The 26,222-nt window shown below is 36.2% G+C and overlaps 1 protein-coding gene across 4 annotated transcripts in view; it reads right to left on the bottom strand.

Moving 5' to 3' along the window:
* LOC102033021 (dystrophin) overlaps window positions 1-26,222 on the bottom strand; it is a 391,913-nt gene that overhangs the window by 346,574 nt on the left and 19,117 nt on the right. For all 4 annotated transcript variants that reach the window (XM_031063886.1, XM_005429311.2, XM_031063887.1 and 1 more), the window contains exon 4: window positions 18,104-18,268. The gene's annotated coding sequence lies outside the window, so the exon portion shown is untranslated. The remainder of the gene's footprint in view (window positions 1-18,103; window positions 18,269-26,222) is intronic.

The following is a 26,222-nucleotide window of genomic DNA, read 5'->3' as shown; positions in this document are numbered from 1 at the left end:
AAAGTTACAGGCTGAAAAAGTGGCAAGGACTTGTCTACAGCCCCACCTGGCCTATGAAAGTCTATTGATATAGCTCAGAACTCAGAAAATTCCTATTCCCTAGCTGAAACAAATATATTGACTAAACCTCTGGTGTGTATGCCAATGGAAGATAAAATTTCATGGCTTGGCATATGTTATTTCAAGGGATGGAAACTATCCTAGCAGACACAGACAAGCTGTTTGACATATGCTGCACATATTTTAGGAGGCCCAGTCCACTACAGCATTGGTCTATATTAAGAATCACAAGCACTGATTCACCTTCCCTGGTAACATTGGCGACTTTTGGGGTCAATTTCCCCATGAGCCTACATCCTTTGGAAATATTCTGCTGGGACAGTAGAGGAAGTTCAGGGTGATTAAGTCTGTGTCTTCACAGTGAAATACAATACAAAAATGGAATCTTAATTACAGCCTTCAAACAAAAAAAAAATGCAACTTTGAAATTAGTATAGTGAGTTGTTTCAAAACCTCCTGTTTCAAGTTGTTTCATGACCTCTTTTTAGCAAAACAGTACATTAAATGAAAATTAAAGGAGGGAATTTATTCACAGGAAACGAGAAGCACTGAACAATTTCTCTTTACTTATCAAGACAAGGCAGTGATGCGTAACAAGCAAATATAATAAATCTAAAATCTAAAACTGTTTGGCTGCTTTTAATTTCAAACAAACTTTTATGAAATAACCAGATATAAATCTCCATATACATTAAACATGATAATGGAAAACTACATTTAAATATGTTTTTCATTTGTTTAGATGTAGAAGAGCATAACTTGTAATGAGAATTCTCAGAGGCGGGTCTTATTCATGCACAGAGGGTTATTAAGGTTAGAAAAGACCTCCATGATCAAGTCCAACCTTTTGATACCTAAAGTTTTTTAGCTTTTTCATTTATTTGTAGCTTTGTAGATTTTTAATATATAGTTTTAGAATTTCTAGAACTTTATTACCATTTTTCATACTTTAGAACAATATCTAACTCTTTCTAACACATTATGTTACACTCTTGAAATTCTGTTTAGTCTTATTGTCGAGAAAAGAATTTCTAACAAGGACATCTTGTTTTGCACCAGCATTTGAGACACAAAACAAGAACCACCTGGAGACACTCCAAGGTGCCCAAGGGTGGGTCACCAGGCAACTGGTGTGCAACTGGGTGTACCTGATAGAGAGATTAATTAATTAACCTTATAAAAATTGTAGAAATCCTATATTTCTTGCCTGCATAGCTGTATTTGTGCACCTGAAAGCTTTAATTAAAGAGCTGCTCTTTATATTAGCACTTTAACATTGTTTGGAAAAGCTTTTCTTCTGATTACAGACAACACTTCAACCAAACACTACCACTTCAGCTAAACTATAGCATGTAGTGCTTGGAACTTGAACTTCTTGAACGCTTCCAGAAATGGCGACTCCACCACTTCCCCAGGCAGCATATTCACCCCTGACCATCCTTTTGGTGCAAAAATTCTTTCTCATGTCCAACCTGAACCTCCCCTGGCTCAGCCTGAGACCATATTCTCTTGCTCTGTCACTGGTTGCCTGTGAGAAGAGACAGACCCTCGCATGGCTACAATCTCCTTTCAGGGAGTTTGAGAGATCAAACTGAGCCTCCTTCTCTCCAGGCTAAACCATTGCAGCTCCCTCAGCTGCTCCTCATCAGACCTGTGCTCCTTCCCCAGCTCTGCTGCCTTTCTCTGCACTCACTCCAGCCCCTCAATGCCTTTCCTGTAGTGAGAAGCCCAAAACTGGACACAGGATTTGAGGTGTGGCCTCATCAGTGCCGAGCACAGGGGGACAATCCCTGCCCTGGTCCTGCTGCCACACTATTGCTGATCCAGGCCAGGTGCCATTGGCCTTCCTGGCACCCTGGGCACACCTGGATCATGTCCAGCTGCTGCTGACCAGCACTCCCAGCTCCTTTTCCTCCAGGCACCTTTCCAGCCACTCTTCTCCCAGCCTGTAGCCTGGGGTTGTTGTGACCCAAGGGCAGGACCTGGCACTTGTCCTCTTTGAGACTCTGCCCTCAGCCCATTGCTCCAGCATGTCCAGATCCCTCTGCTAAACCTTCCTGCCCTTCAGAAGATCAACACTCCTGCAAACTGCAAACATTTCCCCCTTTTAGACAAGTGAATTCCATCTTTCTCCAATAGGGCTGGTGCTGTATAAACCACCCCTGATCAAAAAGTGCAATGACAACAATCTTTAAGACATGTATTGATCAGGTGTGTTCTGGACCTTTCAGAATTCTTCCTTGCTACCAAAGGGATTGAGGAAAATGTTCCTTTTCCTGTCCCTCCAACCAGTCATCCCAGTGCCCTGAAGTCCTTTTTGATTACTCTAGAACTTCTTGTCACTGCTGACTTGGACAACCAGAAGTGGGTAATAATCAGAGTCCAGGGAGTCTCTTAATCATGTCTCTTATCTGGACCCCAGAGAGGCAAAATACTTCTCTGTGGGATGGATCCAGTTTGGATACAGGGCCCTCAAGTCCTCTTGGAAGGAGTCACCTACAACATTATCCTTCTTTATTAACAGCTGTAGATGTGAAATTCCAGCAAACATTCACATCTATCTTTCAAGTTACTATTTCCACACATTAAGGAAAAAGCCATAAATAAGTGGTGAGGTTCTGAGTGTCTCATTTTTTCTCACATGCCAAAAAAAAAAAAAAGGCAGTAGATAGAAAACAGGAATACATTCCCATTTTCTAGAATTCTGATTCTAAAAAAGTGACCTCATTTTTTTCCGTTGACTTAGCTCTGTATATTCTCATTCATGGAGCAGGATAACAAGCTAAACCACCACAAAGAAGAATGGTCAGAGGAGACTTAATTAAAATACATCAAAGTTCAGCTATACCACAGTAAGCACCAGATCTTGATGGCAGGTCAGACAGTACAGTCAACAGCATTCTTGGGAGTCACTTTGGATATTTATACAATATTATTAGAATACACCCAAGATATGCTATAAACAGTTCTGTGGCCATCTTGAGTTGGAACCTAATCCACTGGGGGGAAAATGCAGTTGCCAGTATTAAAACTTCCTGAATAAAGACTTTAATCAATTTAGATAAAATTCAAGGAAAGGCAAGCTCTTACCACTGTTCTTTTTATGTGACAGATGAAAAGGTTTGATAACTTTCTGAATATTTAGTTATCTCTATATAGAAATAAAATGCTCTGTGAACATCTGAATTACATATTCAGATAAATCCCTCCTGTCTTAGGGATTTATGAAAAATAGTACGAAATAAGCCCCTGAAGTAATTCAATTTAAAGACCATTCCATTAGTGGCCTAGGTCAAAGTGGTGTAAAATTAGTTTATCACTAAAATTATTCTGTAACTAGTGGACAAAGTTTTATGCACTTGCCTCTAAAAATGCCATTTTAATGATTAAATAAAATAATAATTCTTTCCCCTATTACATTAACTGACTGATCTTCTAAATGTGTGAGAATAAAATTTGATCCCAAGCCCATGTTAGAAGCTATCTTAATGTAGAAAAGAATATTGTGAGATACATTCAGCTTTTTAGCGTAAAGTATGGAAACAAAAGACACGTGGTTTTAATGAGAATCTGGAAAATTGATACAATTATAATTCTTGACCTATGTGGAAGATTTTTGAAATATTATGGAGAGAGAACAATTCTTACACAGAAAAGACCACTACATGAAGGACCTCTTTCTTCTAAAAGTGCAATTTTAGAGTTCATAACCACTTTGCAAACCTACAAGTGCAGCCTTTGTGTAGTTTGTAAAATATGCCAACATCATGTCTTTTAAGACATGGTGTTTTTCATTATTATGTTCCCTCCAATATGCCCTATTCCTAGTACTGAAAAAGGGAAGGAAAGAGAAGAACAAGGAAATCCTCCACAAAGAAATAGAACTAAGAAGGTCCCAAAATTTAAGCCATGCAAAGCGCCTGGAATTGCAAATCCTACCATTCTGCAGATTGAAATGTTTTATCCAAAGCATGTTTTCCTGCTGGCTATCAGAAATTTGTGAGCTTCTTCTGTACTTCTAGAGGAGATGAAATATAGTAATTTTTCCCCACACAGAGAAATCACTATCTATCCATTGCAGCTGTCTATCCTGAAAAGGAAATTTCCTGGAGGTATTGAAGATAGATGAAATTATTAGCTGTAGAGACATGACCTGCAGATACAGGATATGAAAAGAATTTGGCTGTGGTGGTCATATACTGATAAAGCATAGTTAATCATCCAGTTGCACTGCAGAAAGGTGCAGTCAGTATTCTTTGAGATTGGATGTGATTCAGAATATTTTATTTTGAGACTGGACAGGACAGGATGAAATAGCTGCTCTTGTTCCACCAGGACTGCAGATCCTCTCTTATTTACAGTGCATAATAAAAAAGAGATAATAACAAACCCAAGAGAACTGATAGAGAAAAGGAAATTTGGCAGAAAAACAAAATGAGAAATTCAAGCAAGAAAATAAGGGAAGTCACAATAATTTTATTAGCTCTCTCTTTGTATTCTGTGTTCTTAGGTGCTAAAGAAGAGCAGCTTTGGAGGAAGAAAAGTTATTTCTATCAACATAGTAGCAGATAAGGGTTACACCACAAGCACCTTGACTGGCAAGTGAAATTTGGTCATAATTATAAAAATATTGAGCCAGGAAATTTCTTCTTGTAAACAGGAAAGAGAAATCAGAATTTATTCTCTCTTATTGCATAAATAATGAAGTTTTATTCAATAAGCTGATTTTAAAATAATTTAAATTGTGAGGGAAGAATTGATGTATTTATTTATTTTACCATCAAATTCTTAGTTGCTTATTGTTCTCTTTCTTAGTCAGGGCTTAGCTGTGAATTTTCATTCCCTTTTCAAGTTTAGTAAAAGAATAATTTTCAGAGGAGTTTCTGGCTACAAAAAGGAACTAGGAAAGAAATCAAAATTAAAATCTGTTACTGGTCTAGCACTAGTTTGTTGACTGTAACATGCTTTTAGACATGCCCATCTTTTGGTATTAGTCTTCCACAAATAATTTTAAAAGAATGTGTATGAGGATGTATTTCTACCATTTATCCTCCAACAGTTTCACTGGAAGGAATGGCAAAGACTGCTCCAGTATATTACTTCAACAGCAGAAGTGGAGGTAGATGTCAGTAAATAGAATTTATGTTCATATAGTATGGAAAGAATGCTATTGGCTCATTTTCAACTGCCTAGTTTGCAAATGAAAATGGAGAAGTTATATCCATACTGAGTGATGGCAACTTTTGTTTTAACTTCCATAAATATGTTCTCAGAAGCCGATCTTTATAGAATCACAACCATTGATTTCATCTGGAAAAAAAGAAAATTCTCATTACAAAGAATGAAAAGAATTAGTAAGCAAATGTTATTCAGCTGGGCCCAGGCTTACATGGATGTATTGGGCATAGCTGGGATGAACCTAACTTTCCTCACAGCAGCCTGGATGGCACTATGTTTTACATTTACAGTGAAAACAGTGTTGATAACACAGGCATCTTTTAGCTGTTCCTGAGTAGCACTGACACAAATTCAAAGCCTTCTCTGTTTCTCATGCTGCTCCACCACCAAACAGGCTGGAGATGCACAACAAACTGGGAGGGGACGCAGTGGCAACAGCCAACCCCAACTGACCAAAGGGATATCCCAGCCCATACAACCTAATGCTCAGCAATAAAGGCTGTGGGGAAGGATGAAAAAGAGACATCTGGAGCAAAAGAACTTGTCTTTCCAAGTACCTGTTTCTCATGAATGAGCCCAGGTTTCCTGGAGATAGTTGAACACCTACCTGCCCTTGGGAACTGATGAATGAATTCTTTCTTTGCTTTGCTTGCATGGGCAGATTTGTTTTACCTGTTAAACTGTCTTTATCCCAACACCCCAGCCTTCTCTTTTTTTGCTCTTATGGTTCTTTTGTCCATCCCACTGGGAAGGTAGGGATGGGAGGGGGGCAGGTAGTGACCAAGCATCTGTGTGGGGCTGAGCTGCCTGCCACCATTAACCCACAACAACTGTTTAGAAAGTATTCCCACCTGCCCTGCCAAGCATCTTGAAATGCAAAATTTTTTCAGTGAAAAACACTGACTCTCTTAACAAGAACATCCCATAAGAGTTAAGTTTGCAGCACTACACTCAATGTCAATGTTGCCTTTACTTGGAAATTTTGCACAAAATCTGAACAGGATTGAGTGATTTCCACATTATCACTAACTTTGGTGTGAGAAAGAACTAAAATCACTTTAGGCATAAATTTTTATTTTAACTTAAATCAGCAAGTAAAAAATAAATCAATTTTGGCTCAAATATAACCCAAAATTATATCAGCAAAATCAAACATTCAAATATCTATCAGGTATGAAAACTTTGTATCATTTCCAATATACAAATAACTATGAAGACATACATTGCCTGTTTCTAATATTTATTACATAGCAATCAACCTAAAGCAAATGAAATCAAAACTAATAGGACCTTGTGCAGCTGTAAGTATTCACTTGAATGAGGTCCTCTTCAGATTCCAGTATTTTAAATTGCTTGTGATCAGTAGAGAAAAAAATATATAATCTTACAAAAGAGTTACTGTTTCATAAATAATATGCTATTATCAAGAATATATCCAAGGCCTTTCAAGAACTGTGTTTTGAGGAGATAGAATGTTTTCTGTTAAGAATAGAACATATGAAAAAGATAGTGAGAATGTTAGAAAACTGTGTTTTGTTGAATAGGAGAGGAAATTTCTTATCTTAGAAAGCGTAACTACACTGAAGCAAACTACAGTTTTGGTATTAACTTCACTTGAGCGTTGGTAAACTGCCCTGTCATTTCTCTAAGTTTGGTTTTGTATTTATTTGTTTACTTATATTAAGAACACTTTGAATAGTACCTGAGCTGTTATCAGTAGTACAAGGAGGAAGACAAAAACCAAAGCTGAGCTATGAGCTCACTAACTTCTAACTCACCCTCAATTATAAAAGCTTATGCTTTCAACAATGAAATCACATCTTGATTTATTATCCATTTTTTCCAATAAAAACAGTACTACTACACATCAAATACTTGATTGCCTTTCAAAAATCTTTAACTTCCTGAGATGCTGGGACACAGTGCTTCCAATCCATCCTTATGGCTGCAAATTTTGTTGTATATTAAATTTAAAAGGGTTACTCATTGGGAAAGTTTTGCCATATTTTCACAAGCCACCTGCAGCTAATATTGTTTAATATTCTCGTAACTGGAATAGATTTCTTCAGAAGAGATTTGGACACAATGTTTAAATGCTCAAAGCTCATAAACAAAACATGGATTGGGTTGCTCCTTGAAGTCCCATAAGAAAATTTCAGGGAAGAACCATAACTGATTTAGGCACAGAATATCAAGATACAGGTAGTTTAAATGTCATCATCAGAGGTTTTCCCAGTTCAGCCTTTTGCCAAATCTGGCGCTGATGCCAGAATATGAGACAGATCTCTGAGGTCCATATTCCTAATGTGCTCTTTTAGACAAACTACACTACTTAAAACTATTCCTTTCAAAGTATGTTAGCAAAATGAAAAGGTAAAAGAATGAGTAAAGTGTAAAAATCTGACTTATCTGAGCCCAGATTGTCAAGAAAAAACTGACAAATGATCACTGATGGATAAAAAATACAGCAATGTCCACTTGGCAATTTCATTCTCTCCTGTGGAGTAATTTTCTTTTATTTATCTAGAATTAGGTTTGCTACTCCTCAGCCTTGCTCTTCTCTTCTGTTCTAACTTAAGGTTGTCAAGTATATAATGAAGTGATTGACAAGAGTTGACAGCCTTCTTATTGCCATTCAAAGTTATCAAAGACAAAATCCAAATACATGCTAGTTTTTAAAAATAAAGAGTTATTCACTTTTTGTTAAGGATGGTCAGTTTTTATCTGCCAAAAATAAACTCATTTTGCTATTTAAAATATATGACAAGTGACCACCACAAAGAGTAAACAGATATAATTCTACACTCAGAAAAAGTTTGAAGCAGTATAAGCAAAAATCAAGGCTGTATATGCCTTGGAAAAGGACTCAAGTGTAGAGGAGCACAGGAGGAGTGAGTGACCCAGAGGTAAGGAGAGAGCAAAGGGAAAAGATTGGGAAACTGAGTAAACAGGGAGAAAGGACCATTGAGATTGCAAGAGGATTTAGAGTCAAAGGTGGCTGGAAAATATAAAGTGGTTTGTTATATTGTCTGAAGAAGATGATTTGAAAGGGTCAGCAGGGTTTTCAGTGAGCTAGCAGTAGAAACATGAATTTCTGCATTCTGCCAACTCACTTCCTATCCAGAAGCATCATTTCTCCATCCATTCCTTAAACAGGAATTTCATTTCTGTCCATCTTTTCCATGTCCTCAACATCTATAATGACCTAAATCTGTCTCAATCACGCTAGAAAACTGTTTTCCAGAGGGAAATGGCAGAGCTGAAGTAAAGACCAGAAAGAATTACCAGAAAGTGCAGCTTTAACTTTTTCCTATGATTGGAAGGAGGGATGATGACTCCTAAGGCTTTCAACAGGTAGGAGAAGGAGGAGCAGACACTACCACCTCCCTCTTCCCCTCTGTGCCCTCTCCCCATACCCTTCCTTCCATCCCACACATCCTGAGCTCTCCTGAAGAGGAAAGGAGCACCAGCTACAGAGGTTTGTAGAACATGAAGGATGGGGTTGTCTCCTCAGGTTGGAACAGAGCAGATTCAGTTCCTCTTTTAACAGCAGGGGAACTGGAATCAGCTGAGCATCCCAGGCCATTTGATGCTAAAAAGAATAAATCATTGCAGTGGCAAAGAATTCCTGAAAGTGCTAAATGTAATTGGACCCCATGTAAATGCATACAATAGTAATATGCAACTTATTAAAATAAAGTCCAGAAATGCAAAAGAAGAAAACCTAAGCACTGTTCACTTGATGTGTGCCTTTACTACACTGTGCAGCTTGTTCAATAAGACAAAGAGGAATATGGAATAAGGTTGGGTAAATATCTGCATTTTAATGTCCTTATAAGAAGTTTTGTGTGTACTTTCTACATTTGCTGCCACTGACCAAAAAAAAGGAAAGAAAAAAAAAAAAAGAAAAGAAAAAAAAAGTCAGAGGAAGAAAAGCTTTTGTTTTACATACACTTTAACCCAAAGTAGTTAATGGACTTTTTCCACTAATTTAAGATTATTTCTACAATCTAAAAGTACTGATTTTAAGAATACAGTAGATAACTATGAAGGTGAAATGGTATTAAAAATATAGAATGTATAGAGTATAGAATTCATCCTTTGTTTTCTGGACTACACTAGTCAAACCTCAAAATTAAAGTACACCAATCCTTGGCAAGTTTACAATATGTTCCAGGCTCTTTTAAGCACTAAAATATTACTGTTCATTTTTTCTGAAGCCTTTTGTTCTTTCAAAATTTTGTATTTGAAGTAGGAATTCACTAAATAAATCTCACCACCTCAGAAACTTAGAATGTTTTAGATGGAAAAAAAAATTGAAAAGGTTATTAAATGAAGATTGCTATGAGTAATAAAAGATATTAGAGGTTCTAGATACTTCTTTTCAAGGTTAACTAAGGTGTTTCTGGACTGCACAACTGGGGAGCAAAAAAAACCCAAGTTTTATTTTGCTAATTGAGCAGGGCTGAAAAAATTTATGAATTAAAATTTTTCAGAAGACTTAGACTGTTTGCCTTTATAAAAATACTGACCCTTAGATTTCAAATACTAAATAACAAAGTAAAAGTAAATAATCCCCAGTAATAGATAAAATTTACTAGCAACTAACATCATATAAGCATTAGCCAATTTGTAAGCTTTTCTTAGCTTACTAGACAACATACTTTTCATTCTTTACATATTTGACTTTCTCAAATTGTTTTTGGCTAATAGTATCTTGTTGATTACATCACAACAAAATAAAGCAGCTTTACTATGTACATGTTAGAAGTTGGCTTTTTTTTGGCCGTAAAAAAGCTTTTAACTCCCACTTAAAGTATTTTTCTAAAGCCTTAGCACACCACAAATGTTACATGGACTTCATTTAAAAAGTGCAATCTGACTGTAACAGATTGCAAAATGTTAATTTTATCTTAGTCACAGTTGCAGTAGGTTGTAGTAAGAAAGCTTTTATTTCTGGTATGTCTTATCCAGTCATTTTGATTTTTATACACTTAAGAAAACCCCATTATTCTCACTCTGTTCTTCAAAATACAGCATGAATTTAACCATGCCTTGAAGCTTTCTAGGGTTCTTCCTGTAAGCAAGACATCTGGGAATCTCTAATCAAAACTTTCAATTACTTGGGGTCCTGTCATACACAGAATTGGGATTGAACAGGACTATCAGGAAATAAATATTTAGAGGAAAAGAAAACTGGGATAAATCAAGAAAAAAAGTTGGCTAGATTTTCTGAAGGTATTTTCTTATGCTGTCAACTAGAGCAGCATCACTTCCAAGATCCCCTTTTTTTTCTTGTAACTGAAGTGAACAAATCTCAACAGAACAGTCAGTAAGATGATATAAAGGTCAGTATTTGCACAACTTCCTTGAGCCATAACTTTGGAGCTCCACAGATTGTTGATGCCATAGGCAAGGCTGTTTCAAAGTGTAAAATATAGGTCTATATCCACATGTTCAGAATAACGTATCCCTAAAAGGTTTAAGTATATTAAGTCTGGATGACTGGATCAGAATAAACATTTAAGTGCTCATGTATGTCCTTAAATGTTCCATTAAAGAGGCAATGAAGAAGCGACTATATCTTCCATTATAGCAACATTTGCCACCTACTTAGACTTTGATTATCTGACTTAGCCAAAAAAGCTTGTGATTAAAGATAACCACACTATTATCAGGACCAAAAAATAATTGCTTTGACCACTACAATAATTGTTTTTTGAACTAATACTAATTAGATACTCCATATTTTTTTTTCTTGTCTGAATTAGAACAACAGGACTGATGGTGAACAAAAGGGTTTAGTAATTACTGTCTATTAATACAGTATTGAACCTCTCTCTGTCACAAAGCAGTGACAGAAAGATGGAGTTAAATAAACTCAGCTGAGGAAAAATGTGCAGGTTTTTAACTTAACCGTTGAAGTAATTTACGAGGAGATGCGGATGACTGTTCATATGTGGAAATTAGAAACCAGTCTTGGTTGGTTTGGTTTCATCTGGGATTTTTTTATTATTATTTTTGAGAGAGGTGTGTTGCAGTTCAAGCAGAAAATAAGGCAGAAAACAGAAAGGATGACTTTATAAAGCAGGTTTGACTGGATGACCAGAGTAGTATCTTCTGACCTTTCACTGAACCAACTATACAATTGCTATGCATATCTCAGAGATGACAAATTGTTGACTGTTCAAAGTCAGCTGCAGGGTTGCCATACCGCATGCTGGAGTTGTAACTGCTTCTGTATAAATGTTTCATATAATATTTTAATAGCCCAGCAATATTTGTGGGCTTGTTTTAGAGGCTCTTTTTAATATTAATATTTTTTGAAAAAAAAAAAAAACAAAAAAACCCAAACTGGCAAAATGTTTGTCAGCAGTGTCTAGGTTAAAAGGGAAGGTAGAGACCATCCTATTAGAAGTTCGTGGATGTCCACACTTCAGTAATTGCTACAGAGCTTTCTCTGCTGTTAAATCTGCTATCTCCTGCTGTTAGATGGATATCCCACACATTTCTAGCCCAAAATACCACGAAAGTACCCTGGGAAATGTATCTCAAAATACTATGAAATTGCCACAGACTTGAAAGAAGCAAGGCTACCCTTAGAGAGTCCAAGAAGCAAGGCAAAATTGGAGATAGTGCTGTTAGGGTCAGGAACCAGGCAGATCTGAAAATGCTAAATAAACTTCCTCATGTCAAAATTCCTTCACTGACAGAGAGTATTTCATATCAACCATGTTATCCTGCACAGTCTCAGACTTACACTGAGGGGATATGGTTGCATTAAGAGTTGAAAAGCAGCCATCACTTCCTAGGACTCAGGTTTACTTATATGAATAAAGATTGCGGCAATAAAACCAGCAAAACTATGGTATTTGAATGTGCAGGAGTTAGAAAATGCACATCTTTAGCTGTGGATTTTTTTATTGACAGAGGAGGAAAAATAGCTAAGAAAAATAAGGTTGATCAACATAAATTGAAAGCAGGAACAGGAAAATCAAGGCATTACACAGTCAATAGTATTGAGAGAAGTTACTGATTGAAAAAAAAAAATTACCAGCATGTAAAAAACAATGACATAGTAAGCGTTGAGCTTCAGCATGTCATTGATGAAAGGTTCTCCTGCCATGGCTGCATCCACTGACTGTGGCTGCAACACCCATGGCTTAGACACCAATGCTGGCAGAAGCTGTATTGTAAACAGAGCTGTTCTGTTAACTACTCCAATCTTTTTCCATGCTGTAATGTAAACAACTGTTGTACTATTTCCTTGGCACCATTTTGTAAAATTGGAAATTCATGATGATACCATCTAAGTTTGTGAAGTATGAATACTAAATCATGCAAAATAGCTATCAGAATGAGGGTAAACTCAGGTCAATGAACAAACCCAGACAGAGTCACTGTCAAGCTTGGGAAATCGGAGTTATAAAAGGCACAATATGAAATATATTCTACATGCATGAGAAGCTGGTAAACTGCAAACCTGGAAGAGTTCCAGTGCTCACAAGTAGCAGAGGAGTCAAGACTCTCTTAAAGATGTAGATTTCATGCTTTCTCCATGCATATACATGAGTATTTCACAAGTGCAGTCTACATATATGTTATTATTGGAAATGATCACGTCAATGTGGTAAAAAAAATATTCAACGAAAAGAACAAAGATCTATCTTAATACTTTACATTTGTAGCCTGCAAATATGCACTTCAATGTCAATTTATTTGGACAGTTTCTTAAATTTAAAAGATATATATATACAGTTTACAGTTTATAGAACAAAACTCTAATTAAGGGTGAAAATAATGAGTGAAGCAAACACTGGTACAGAGGTTTTCTACATCCTGAGAATGAAGAATCCTTTCTCTACTCTTACTCAATACATACATTTCTTACGTATTGAGAAATGAGTTATTAAAGCTCAATTGTGATTTTTGACATCACTGCTAAAAATTATTTTAACTGAGGGTGTGGGTCCTAATTGTGATACTACAGCCTCTAAATTCTGGCCAAGAAAATTATGAAGACAACTCATAATGGCATAAAATATGTTAGAGTTTACTGAGCCATACTGTAATCCTTTGAGGTAAGTGTAGAGTTATGATAGCAGAATGAGCTGAAAGGAAAAAAAAATCAGCAGGAGATATATTTTATAGTAAATGCTGTTGTAAAGTACATTATGCTTTCTGGGACTGAATATCTAAAAAGTTTGTTTCTACAATTTAGTAATGTTCATATTTTTCTTAACATTTTTTGCTGCTTTTAAAACTGACATTTGTACATACTTTAGAAGCTAAGATGTTGCCCAAAACCTCAAATGATAGAATGTTCCAGGGATTGTAGGACTATGAAGTCACCTGGTTTGTACCTTGGTCACCACGAGGTCTTACTCCACATGGGTGACCAAGGAACATGCTGGACTTGTCCAACCTTTTTATGTCTGCATCTTCAACTCTTCTCTTTTCTGATTGCATTACTGTGAAGCAGGAAAGAGCCTGTCTGTCTATTTGTTTTTACTAAACCTGGGATTGAAGTGTAGGAAACAACAGGTATTAAGTATCTGGAACTATGAACTATTTAGCCAATGAACATTAATTCCTTTGGTTGCAAGAGTCTTTAAATAGTGAAAAGTTTTAAATGAACTTGGGGACCCCAAGTTCCATTGAGATGCTCTTGGTGAAGGAAGACCAACAGGACACTGTTGGATCCATGGGTGGTGCTATCTTCTGCTCAACCCATCTCTGTCCCTTCCTCTTGCTCACTCTCTCTCTCCCCTCTCTTCTATTTCATTCTATCTCTCTACCTCACATTTTAAAGTTAAATAAAATCTGTATTTTTGACTTCAGCATATGATCTTGTTTGCACCTTAATTTGGGTAGAGACATCTCAATAATTAAATCTTAACGACTCTTATTTTAGTATAACTAATTTTCATCCTTCCCTGATTTTTTATGTGGTGACAGAAGTAATGAACTAAAAAGGGAGAGGGCATATGCTCAAGTTATTCAGCATAACTACCCACACTATTAAATTGTGAGCTTTGTTTCCAGCATGGGACAAACTGCAAGATCTGAGGCAATGCCCTGGCATGGCTGGGGATTAGCACCAGCCGCAGATGCAGCAACAGGAACTTTGGATGCAACTGTGTTCTTGGGGGAGTTGGGATTGTTGCTGAAAGGATGCAAGCTGTGCTGCACCAGTCAACCTCTAGGCCAATAAATGGTCCTGGGCACTTCATAATTACTAGCAAAGATGCATTTTTAAGAAGTATAGGAAGGAATTTAATTGCTCTACCTGTCGGCAAGCCCAATTATGTATTGTGTCTTCAAACTCTTACTTTTTCAAGTTCTCTGTAACAACATATAATAATTTTGCCTTTGGTTGTACCTTTTTACTCTCATAGAATTACTTTTTTGCCACCATTAAAGGTTAATACTGCTGGAGATTTTATTTAACTTTTCTTCTAAGTAAATTTATGGGACTTCTCAAGTCTTTTAAATAGCTGATTTGTACAGGCAGAAAAAAGTTATGGACTTTTAAACTGGTATTAATTTAGAGAAACTGAAAGTTATCAGTGTGAGTTGTGAAAGTGAAATTCCCAGATATTCTCCTTTATGTACTTTTTAGGCATGTATTATATAGATCAATATTGTTCAAAAGGTTACATCAGATTATCTGATAAGGACCTACATTTATTATACCCCTTGATATAAGGAAGAAAATTCAATGATAGTTATCAGATTATAGTTGCCTGTCAGAAGCAAAGGTTGGCATGGTTTTGAGAGAAATAAATCACTGTATTTTGGAAAATTCTTTCAGAATAGTGATAATTGGTATTTTAGATGCACTTTACTTTTTGTATCAATTTTGAATTTCAGCTACCACAAATTTCTGTAATTGAAATTTGCTAAATATAAGTAAAAATGCAAGAAATTTGCTTTAAAATAGGCATATTACTTCAACATAATATTGCTAACAAGCTAAAGACACACCAGTCATGCATTTAAAATAAACACGTCCTCTTTCTCTTCTACCTATCCACCCCAAAATGGTCTTACCATTTTTTCAACCTGCTTCTGAGGTCAGAAAATTTCTAACACTCAATATTTTGTGGCTTTTAGAAATTAATAATCTTACAATATTTAAAGTTTGTACCCACTCATGTTAATTTTGGAACTCTTTTTCTGCAAAAACACCTTCGAAAACAAAAGTCAGGAGAGGACTTAATGGCTGAGGAGAAAGGAGAACTTTACCTTGCAGGCTTAGTAAGAGTATGAAGAAGATTGACAGACGTTTCATAGAAGACAATGTCTCCAATGAAATTAAAATTAAAATTTGCAAGCCACTACATCAAATCCTATAATCAAAATAGTCTGGTTTTCCTGAGGAATTACATAAATCTGGTCTTTTTCACTCCAGTGCTTTATTTACAAGTGTGATAGCCAGTTTTAAACTTCTGCTTCATATCTTCCAAGCTCTTAGAGTGTCCAAAAAGATTATTTGTAAAATTTTGTATCCAGTCTCTTTTCTAAAATTATTATCACTATGTTTTTCATTCTACTAGGTGATCATAAGTGTCACTCTTCTTTCTGAGAAAAGGAGTTATGAAATCCTATAGGAGAGATTTCAGTGTTCTTTGGATATTGGTGAAGGCATTAAAATGGTTGTAGAATAAATGTTGACTGTTTATACAGCATCTGGGAATACCAGAGCAAAAGACACATCCTTTCCATAGATAAGATACACTTTAAATTAATTTAAATTGCAATTAGGATAGCAATTTAAAAATACACATAAATACAAACATTTCAACAATGTTGAAATGTTTATATTTATGTGTATTTTTATGTGTATGTTTGAAGTTGAGCGTAAAGTTGAACACTCTCAAGAACAGGCTGCTTTCCTAAATTATATCTACTCATTCTTAATGAGTTTTGTAGTTATTAATGGTCTTACTCTGCTAAATCTTAAAAAAAGGTTCTGAGGATATAATCTGCCTTCAGAGATAATTAATAAAGTCTCTTAAATGTAAAAATTTCTCTCTGCCAAAAGTAACCTACCGTCTGGATAAACTTAATTTAACATCTTAAAGAAGTTAAATCTGTGGCTTTTAAAAGCAATCCACATAGATAACATGCAGATAAGAAGCAAATACATTTCATATGATTACAGTCCTTATAATAGTAGTAGTCCCAGTAATCCTTAAAGTTCTTATAATCACAGCTAGGTTGTCTACAACCAAAACTGGGCACTCTTTACAAAACTGATATAAAGGAAGAAAAAAAGCGATGAAATGGAAAGTGATATAAATTTATCTGTGAAAGAAATGTGGTGGAGTCTTTTACAGAGAGAAATCATATTTGAGTTTCTTTGGAGCTCTTCATTGTTCCCTCACCTCTCAGGGCATACATGACTTCCTCCCTCCATTTCAGGACTACAGATTTTTAATTTTTTTTTTCTTTGTTTTTTTTTCCTGTTCTTTCAACAAATTTTCAGAAATATTCTAGTCACATCACTACAAGATGGAAGAACCAAGCAGAACATTTCACTCACAATAAGTATGGAAAACTATAGTCCTATATTTTGTAGAAATTTAGCCCTATTTTCATTTTATATAAAATTCAATGGTGGAATCATTCTAGAAAAACAGGAACAAAATAGAAAAATTTTTGAATCACCTAAAAATTTTTCTTAAACGACACGAGATAAAGAGTTAGTTTTCTTGAAACCAAAATTCCATCAGTCATTCAGTACATAAAATGACATTTGCAAAAAGCTACACTAATTTTATCCTTTAGAAAGGGAACAAATGCTATTGCTGAACTCATTCTGTCAATTATAGGACTGCAACAGGACTTGAGATTCGGTGTTTTATATAATGTGATTGAATGGCTTATAAAGTGTTTGGGCATTAAACCAGTTCCTTAGCAGAAACTAAGTTAAAGCAAACTTAATAAACATGCCCTGCAAAACCAAGCATCTTTAGGAGCAGGTATTATTCCATTTCTTGCAAGACAAGAAATTTTTCAATATTTGTATTTTTTTTCATTTTCCACTGAAAATTGCACCATCAAATTGATGCAAAACAAAGCTCAGTGTCTTCTGTCTAATCTTCACCTTGTGAACAAGATACTGAGGTACTATAAACTATAACCTCAGAGATTTTGATGATATATTGTACTTTAAATATTTCCTCAGTTTATTTGAAGACCATGTATGCATAGATAAAGCGCAAGGCCAAAAGATCTAAGTGTACACCCAGGAGGACAGTTGATTCTAGACAGTATTTTTCACCCTTAATTCCTGTAGCCTCACTCAATCCGTACACAGGCATATTTTTTATACTTAAATATATATCAATGATCAGATTACAAATATTTTTCTCACAGTTATTGGATAATCTCCTTTATTGATTCTGGAGTGTTATCTGTGCAGTTAAATATCTTTCCTTGCAATATCAGAATTGCATTAGGGTCCTAAATGTTCTGATTTTCATATAGTCATAATAGATTTAATGAAATAGCTTTAATGGTTCAACACTGATATAATGAATTTTAGTTCACTATATATTAAAATTTGATGCATTGACTTTTGGGGCTATTTTTTTCATGCATATAATATGGCAAAAATAATAGGTTATACCCATATATCATCTTGGAACCATTAGTTCTAATCAGCCCTCTCACTAGAAACCATTCAGTAGAAAAGAATAAAAGGTTTCCTTAATTCCCAGAGCTTTGAACTTCTGGAAACTATTGCTGACTTCTGCCTCAAAGTTACATCATTAATAAACACTAATCAGCTGATGCTGCAACTGAATTTTTGACCACTAAGTACTCCAATGCTTTTCTAAAATGGAGGAAAATTTACCTTAATATCAAAGGCTCCTGGCTGACCCACTTTGTTGTAAAGCTCTAGCTGGTTCTTGACAGGTGTTACCCACAATATCACCTGATTTAATTGTTGATCGAGTTCAACAAAATCCTTTAGCAGAATCTCTATTTCTTTCTGTTTTTCTGGAAGATCTTTGGACACCTGAAAAAATACCAGAAGCCATTGTTTTAGTGAAAAACCCACAAATAAACTACAAAATAATTTAATGCTACACATATATACATTTCTATAAAATGTTAAAATACAAGTTTTATATACTTGAAGAAGAGAAAGAGAGGGTAGATCCAACAACCAAATTATTATGGCAGGTGTCTTGCAATTCAGTGAAATACAGTCTGTCCTAAAGAAACCCAGCAAAAAACAATAACACACATACAAAAACTTAAAATAATTTTTTTTTAAAAATCAAACCTTACCATCAGGATTTTCAGTATTTTTAGTAAAAAAATGTTGTTTCACTATAGTAATTGTTTTAAAGCTCAATTTCTAATCAGGAAAAAAAATTAAAAACATGAAATTGATCACTTGAATTATAGCTAACCTTTCTTGACATCTTAAATGTAGATATTTATAACCACGTTTTCTTATAAGTTGCCCACTGGATCCATAGATACATAAGCAGATGCACACAGAAAAGAAAAATAATGAAGAAATATATCCTCAATTCAGATCAGGCAACTTGGTTTTCTGATTTGCATTCAAAGCAGTCAGATTTTTAACTAAGCACATTTTTCTATGCCAACAATATTAGAAATTAAGAATCAGTGAATGGCAGAGTTCAAATCCATCTCTGAAGCACTTGGAGTAAATGTAGGAACAGGCTGGCAATAAATAAGCCAACACAAAGCTCCATGCTGTCCTTCTCAGACTGTTTTCTATAGCTAGAGAGGTGAGGTGCCACAACTCTACACCATGGGCAACATTGCAAACATACCCTAGGGGAGAAACCATCTGTACTTTCCAAAAAAAACCCCCAAAAAACAACAAAGCAGCAAATATAGGGCATGGGCAGATACAGAACTATAGAGGTTCATCAGTAAAATCAGCCAAGAAATGTGGTTAATTTTCCATATAATGAAAAGTAAGGTTTCCTTATGTTAATTTTTTAAAGCATATTTTTTACCAAAGACACCCTTTTAAAGTAGCAAAACATGAGATTTCTGTGACACACAATATAAAATACATTCCCTGTAAAGTTAAGCAGCTTTAATGGTAGCGCTATTATATTGCCTGGCTACAGAAGTATTACTGCCCTGTACTTCAAATCCCTGAAATTTTTCAGAAGGCAATAAATCCAAATTCAGAGTCATGTAAGCAATGAGTGATACTAAAACCAAGCCACCAGCTGCTGGGAGAACACAAGGAACACAACTGTCTCATGACATGTATGTTTCTTTGAAAATTTGGTGTGAGAATATTGATTTGTAGGTACTAAAATAATCCCTCTACCTAACCCCTGCATGTGATTTTTAGGACTGTATGCAGGGGTATTTGCAATTCAAGAAGTTGGTTTGCCATATATTACATTGCCTCCATTGTTCATTAAAAACACCTCCTAACATCCTATTTAATAAAGACTGATCCATGAAGCAAATTACTTTTACTATCTTCCTAATAATTTATTTTAAAAATATGTTTTAATATAATTTTATATAAAATTTAAAAATCTGCTTTTCCAGAATGGCCCCACAAAAGAAAGAAAACAATTAAAAATGCATTCATTTCCCTTATGTGTTAACTCAAAATTTATGCAGACCTTGGCCTAATTTCATACAAGATTGGTTTCATCTTTCTTACAACTTTTGAATGTTAATCTCTAATGTTTACTAGCTTTAATATTAATGTAAATAAGTTCCACAGAAATACAACTGAAAGCAAACAGGTAGTCATAGGAAGATAAAAATCCAAACTGACTTCTGAAGATCTGAAATTTAAATTAATCTGCTTCCAATCAACATTAATCAAGTATTTTGGGTGTAATACAGGAGAGAGAAAGAAAAATCTGTAGAGGTTTTGGGGAGAGGAAGAGAAAGGGGGAAATAACCAATTATATACTAAGGCATTATCCATCCACAGCAGCAGAAGATGAATTAAGTTTTGGTGACAGGCTATACTTCAGCCACTGTTTTCACAATATTTATTTATCCCACCTATGATGAGAGGGAAAATGTATTTTAAATAAATACAGCCTCTTACAAATTGTCTCTGGCTCTAAAATTATAGCACAAATAAAGGATTATAATATTTTAATATAAAAATAAATAAATCTATCAAATCAATTAATTATATATGGTAATGTCATCTAATTTTACCACAAAGATAAAAAGAACAACAGCAAATACATAAAAAAAATTCACCAACTCATGTTAGGGCTACAGGTAAGCATTTAATAAGGCAGTTCCTTGTAAAACCCAAGTAATGTGTCAGATGCCATTGTGTGGGAATCAGAGCCTTAGATTCTGGTTATCAGGGATTTCATTTGCCAGCTCATTGTGGTTTGTTTGGGATTTTTTGTAAGCTCTGGCATAAAGCCGTCAAGCTGGCTAATCAAATTAGAGCCTGATGAGTTTAAGGTAATTACAAGTCTGCCTATCAAGCCAAGGTACTGTTGCAGACTGTCTCCTGGGGGACAGCTTGTTTCCTGAGCTAATTCTACAGCTCACCAGAAGCATAAATTGGAAAACCTCCACGGAGTAATGGACATGGACATGATGACTGGCTGTTCAGATTTATGCCCTTCTTGTGGCAGAGGAGTACATGTGGAGATGGGGCCCTCCAGAATCTTCCCTACTGTTTTACTCACAGTCTTACCAGCTTGCTCTTCAAACAACTCCAGGAGATGCACCCCTGAGGTGGGATTCCAGTGCTGGTGGGAGCTACAACAGTCCCAGAGCTGTTGTTTCTGGGCTTTCTGAATGAGTTGGTAGAAGTTCTTGGATGCCTCCAGGGAGGAATGAGCAGCAGCTAGTGTCCCACTTCAATACTCTCTTTTACTTTTTTGCTTTGAGCCCCATACTCCTTTTATTCACTCGTTGTCTTGGGGTAACAATCCAGTGTTTACTTACTTTCATTCCCTTTGGTATCTTATGTCTTTCCCTCCTATTTAAGAAAGACTGTTAAGTTTTATCAGATGATGGCTGAAGTTCTTTTCTAAGAGTGACAACCAATAGGAACAGTGGCCATAAGGCAAAACCAGCAGCAGAGTGAAAACAGGGCAAACATGAAATGCTTTCCCCAGGGTCTGCCTAGGACTGACACAGGCCCCATGAAGACTGGCAAGGAAGACAGGGTGCAAATAAAAAAATGAATTGAATAAAAGTATCTTCAGTTGGAACATCTTTCTAAAAATGTGGGTTATCCCTTTCAGTACAAATTAAACATTTTCAACTTTGCCTTATTTCACAACAGATGAACATTGACAATACCCCTTGGTTTGCAACCAAAGATGCGAAATAAATTTGTAAGTGGAAACACCAAAAGTATGGATTATACTTTCAAAGGAAACAAATCTGAGTTCAGCATTAAACGACAATATAATTTCAATGTTATGTGTCAAAACATTAATCTCAGAGCATGTGATACATCTAAAATTTTGTACTTTAGTTCAAGTGCTAATTACATAAGATTAATTGGAAGCTTAGTGACAGAATAATGGGAAAGATTTAAGCTCTAAATGGCGAAAGAGCAGAAGAGCTTAATTTTACCAACTGACACTGGTCTTCAAAATATTCAATTTTATTCTAACCTGAAAGTATCAGACCATTTTCCACGTATTAAATTTTACTTATTCTAAATTTTACTCTTTTCATTAAAACACACACAAAAAAATTCACAAAAAACTGCGAGCACAGAGAAAAATGAAGTATTCTGTATGAAGAATTGAGGCAGCTTTCTGTATGAATTTCTTTGCTTACTAAATCCAAATCAAGCAGCAGCTTCCTTTAACCATTCAATTTCTGAAAAAATGCAAGTATTAGGAAAAGAAGCGACAGTGACTGACTACACTGCAAAAAGCCCAGAGCATAACTGGATCGAAAGCAGGTTTGATATCATCCAAGGGAGGACTTGGATAATAAAGAAATAACTGAAGTCATAACAACTATTAAATGCAAACTTCAATTAAGATTTATTGATAAATCATAACTGACACTTCCATAGCACTTGTAAGGTGATGACATGAAACAGAAATTCTTACAGCCACTGTTCAGAAAGTTTGATCTGCTCAAAATCCCCATCACTAGAGCATGTACTAAAGAATGATTTAAAATAGAAGAAGGAAAAGTTGATTTATATGCATCATTTCTTCATGCAAAACAATCAGTGTACAAAAGAGTTTCATATGAGTTCAGTTTAGGATGCCATTTAGTTAATTAACTGAGCCATTTGCATTAGCAAACTCAATATTGACTTTAAAACAAAATCCATGTAATTCCTTTAAACTCATGAATATTAATCAGCTATAGTGTCTCTGACAAAGTTGGAGTAAAGATTTTATTACTAGAGGAAGATTAAAGCAGTCTACTAAAAATATGTATAGAAGATTTTATTTGCTAAATATAGAAGAGTTTTATTTGCTTTTTATCTACCATTTTATGTTGCCTTGCAAGGCTCCCAGGACCTGACCTTGGCAGGTGTTTATTTGGTCCTGTTTTTTTCAAAAACTTCTCAATGGAATATTTGTAATATTTTCAACTTTCATTTTTATTAAAAAAACCTTTTTTTTTCCATGAATGCAGAAAACTAAAGCAGTCCAAAAAAACAATGCCCCAAACAATTTTCTGCTTCATCTGGCTATCTTGATTTTTAAGAAGAAATCAAATGTATTCTCCCACCTCAAGACTTGCTTTTTCTTCTATGGTAATATGATCACATACATCACAGTCTTCTGAATATCTTTATTTTTATATGTAATACTTGTAACTAATTGTCATTCATTCTGCTCTCCACTCTCAGTAATTCTCCTTTGTCAAGGACATTTTTGAGCACAAGTCCCTCCACCTTAAATCTCTGCTAAATAATCTAGTCCAGGAATATCTTTTCTTTATCTTTTTTTTTCTTACTCAGTTCCTGAAATCCAAAAGCAGCCACAAAGGCTTTAGAGTCTAGTTCTTTCAGTAATTCTTAATGAAGGATATTCTGACAGGAAAATTATTTTAAAACAAATGTAATATGCCCTAAAGGTCCTTTCCCTGGTTTACAGCAGAAAGTATTATATATATCCCTCAGGCTACACACAGTTCTGGGAGGGACTGCAGTGGTTAAAGACTTAAATTTAGGATTTTGCCCATTATGACAAAATTATATAAAGAAACTGTGACCGCCAAAACCCACTCCCCGTGTGAATGTGCTTCCTGATGGGAACTGGACTAAGAGCTAAGCCACCTGATGGGAGTTTGAGGTAAGATAAAGGTGGTACTATTGTCCAAATATCTCAGGTCTAGGGAGAAGTAAACAAGGCTGGGGGGAGAAGAATATATCCACAAAGAAAGCCAAACTCAGCAGGTGTGCTGAGAATCAGCTCTGGATCAGTTTGGGGTGGGAGGACGAGAGTTTTTGGGTGTGTGACAAGACTCCACCTTCTCTCACACAAACTGGCCCAGTTGTAAGAGAAGATGGACGCCAAGAAGGACACATACATGGGACATTCATGTGTGAGGCAGCTGAGGAGGTGTCATAAACCATCGAAGAGCCCCAAAGTGTGCCCCATAATAATTTCTAAGGCCTTGCACCAGAGGACTGCACATGAGGCAATGTGATGCAGCAGACACAGAGTCTGTTGTAAGAGACTGTGTCAAACTTCTCCTCTGGGGGAGGTACCTGAGGAGCATTCCCACCTGGCCTGAACATATATTAATCCACTGAACTCTGCTTTTTGGGACCCTCACCACTGAGAAGACCAGAAGAAAAGGATCAACAGGACACCATCAGGATTCATGAAAAAGTTGAAACTGCAGTGAGGTCTCCCCTCAGCTCCTCCAAGCTGAACAGATCAAGGGCCCTCAGCTGCTCCTCACAGGCCCTTCCCTATCTTTTTTGCTCTCCTATGGACACTCTCTAACAGTTTAATGTCTTTTTTGTCTTGTGGCACCCAAAACTGCCCCCAGCACTCAAGGTGAAATGCAGAGCAGGACAATCCCCTCCTTGCCTGGCTGACCATGCTGTCCCTGATGCCCCAGGACATGCTTGGCTACCCTCACCACTGAGAAGACCAGAAGAAAAGGATCAACAGGACACCATCAGGATTCATGAAAAAGTTGAAACTGCAGTGAGGTCTCCCCTCAGCTCCTCCAAGCTGAACAGATCAAGGGCCCTCAGCTGCTCCTCACAGGCCCTTCCCTATCTTTTTTGCTCTCCTATGGACACTCTCTAACAGTTTAATGTCTTTTTTGTCTTGTGGCACCCAAAACTGCCCCCAGCACTCAAGGTGAAATGCAGAGCAGGACAATCCCCTCCTTGCCTGGCTGACCATGCTGTCCCTGATGCCCCAGGACATGCTTGGCTCTCCCAGCTGCCAGGGCACTGCTGGCTCACATCCAACTTTCCATCAACCAGGACTCCCAGGTCCATTCCCACAGTGTTGCTTTCCAGCATCCCATTCCTCCAGTGCTGCAATGTGATGCAATTTCCTGTTTTAGCTATCCCAGTCCTTTCCCAGATGTGGCAATACCTGCTCCCTTCCCCTCCCCTTGCCTCCTGCTAAGTGCTGTCCAGCAAGCTTGACATTCCAACAAGGGCGTCGTGTGTTTGGCTAAAGTTCAAAAGATGTTTCTCAGCCCTGGAGTCACTGGCCTGTCTAGGTGTCATTGTCCCCTGAGACTTCCCCCCTCCCACCTGGTTGGTGCCATACCTGCCCCTTTCCTCCCCCTCCCCCCGAGCTTAAAAGGACACTGAGACCATGTAGCTGTTACAAGATTCAGAGATCTGTGACCCTGGAATAAAACTCTGGATTAAACCCTGTGGGAGAATCCGTCTCCTTTTCCTCTTCACCTCGCCTAAAGCCTTTCCATCAGAGGTAAAACCTGAGTTCCTGCTAGCCTGGACTTGTTCCAAGAGCCTAGCTGCAACATCCAGCCAGCCAAAGGTGTCTCTGAGGTGAAACACCACAGCTGCCGCCTTTGGTCAAGCAGCAAGGGTCAGACGAGCCCAGACACATTCCATCCGGTAATATTGGGATCATATTCCAATACTCCAGGGTTGAGGAAAAGTTTAACTTTATTTTAAATAGACTATTGCATTCGTGGGAATTTTAATTACATAGGCATGCTACTATTCAGACAGGTGTTTATAATTAAAGTATAATCTTTATCTTGTAAACAGCAAAGAGTAAAACATTGATTTTAAGCCTCTGTGGTCTTTCTTAATAGAGATGGATGAAAAACCTGACACACAAAGGCAGTGTCTGTCTTGGAACTGAAGTTTTAGAAAGCCCAAGTCATTGCAATTGATTGGTGTGCAGTAGTATCTGAGCATTGCTCATTACAAGTGAAATCTCTCTCAGATACACAGAATTTTGTTGTAAAAATAAGTGTAATGATTTGCCTGAAGTTACTTATTTGATATCTAGTAATTTGGCATCAATATTAACTTAATGTAATGCACATGTCAGCACATATGTATTGAAAATTAGTACTTCTTACATTCAAAGTCTTGGCATAAATTCTTAATATATGATTAATATATTTTGGATTTGTATGGCAAACAAGAATAATAAGGAATTTTAAGATGGTTGGCAAGGTAATTTGATATATATTATGTATATACACACATACATGTATTCAATCATGCTTTTATGGCTTCAATGGCTAACACAGACTTCTTACCCCTGCATGACTTGACTGTATTTCATATTTTTCTTTGCTTAGCTTTTAAAATTTTAATTAATACTGGCTGCTAGCAATATGCAAATTTAAAAAAAAAGAATTAACCATATATATATATACTTGTTTCTTAGCGCTTGTGACACTCCCATGTTTGTCCAAAGAACATTTACATCAAATTTCTTTTTGCTACACATGAGGCCACTTTTGAGTATGGCTGATGATAACATGAATGTGGACTACACTTAATTAGTCATCTATGACAAGCTGTCAGAGGA

This window comes from Geospiza fortis, unplaced genomic scaffold (genome assembly GCF_000277835.1).
Source record: "Geospiza fortis unplaced genomic scaffold, GeoFor_1.0 scaffold331, whole genome shotgun sequence".
NCBI lineage: Eukaryota > Metazoa > Chordata > Aves > Passeriformes > Thraupidae > Geospiza > Geospiza fortis.
The sequence above is the reverse complement of the archived record's forward strand: the minus strand, read 5'-3'. Positions and strand labels throughout refer to the sequence as shown.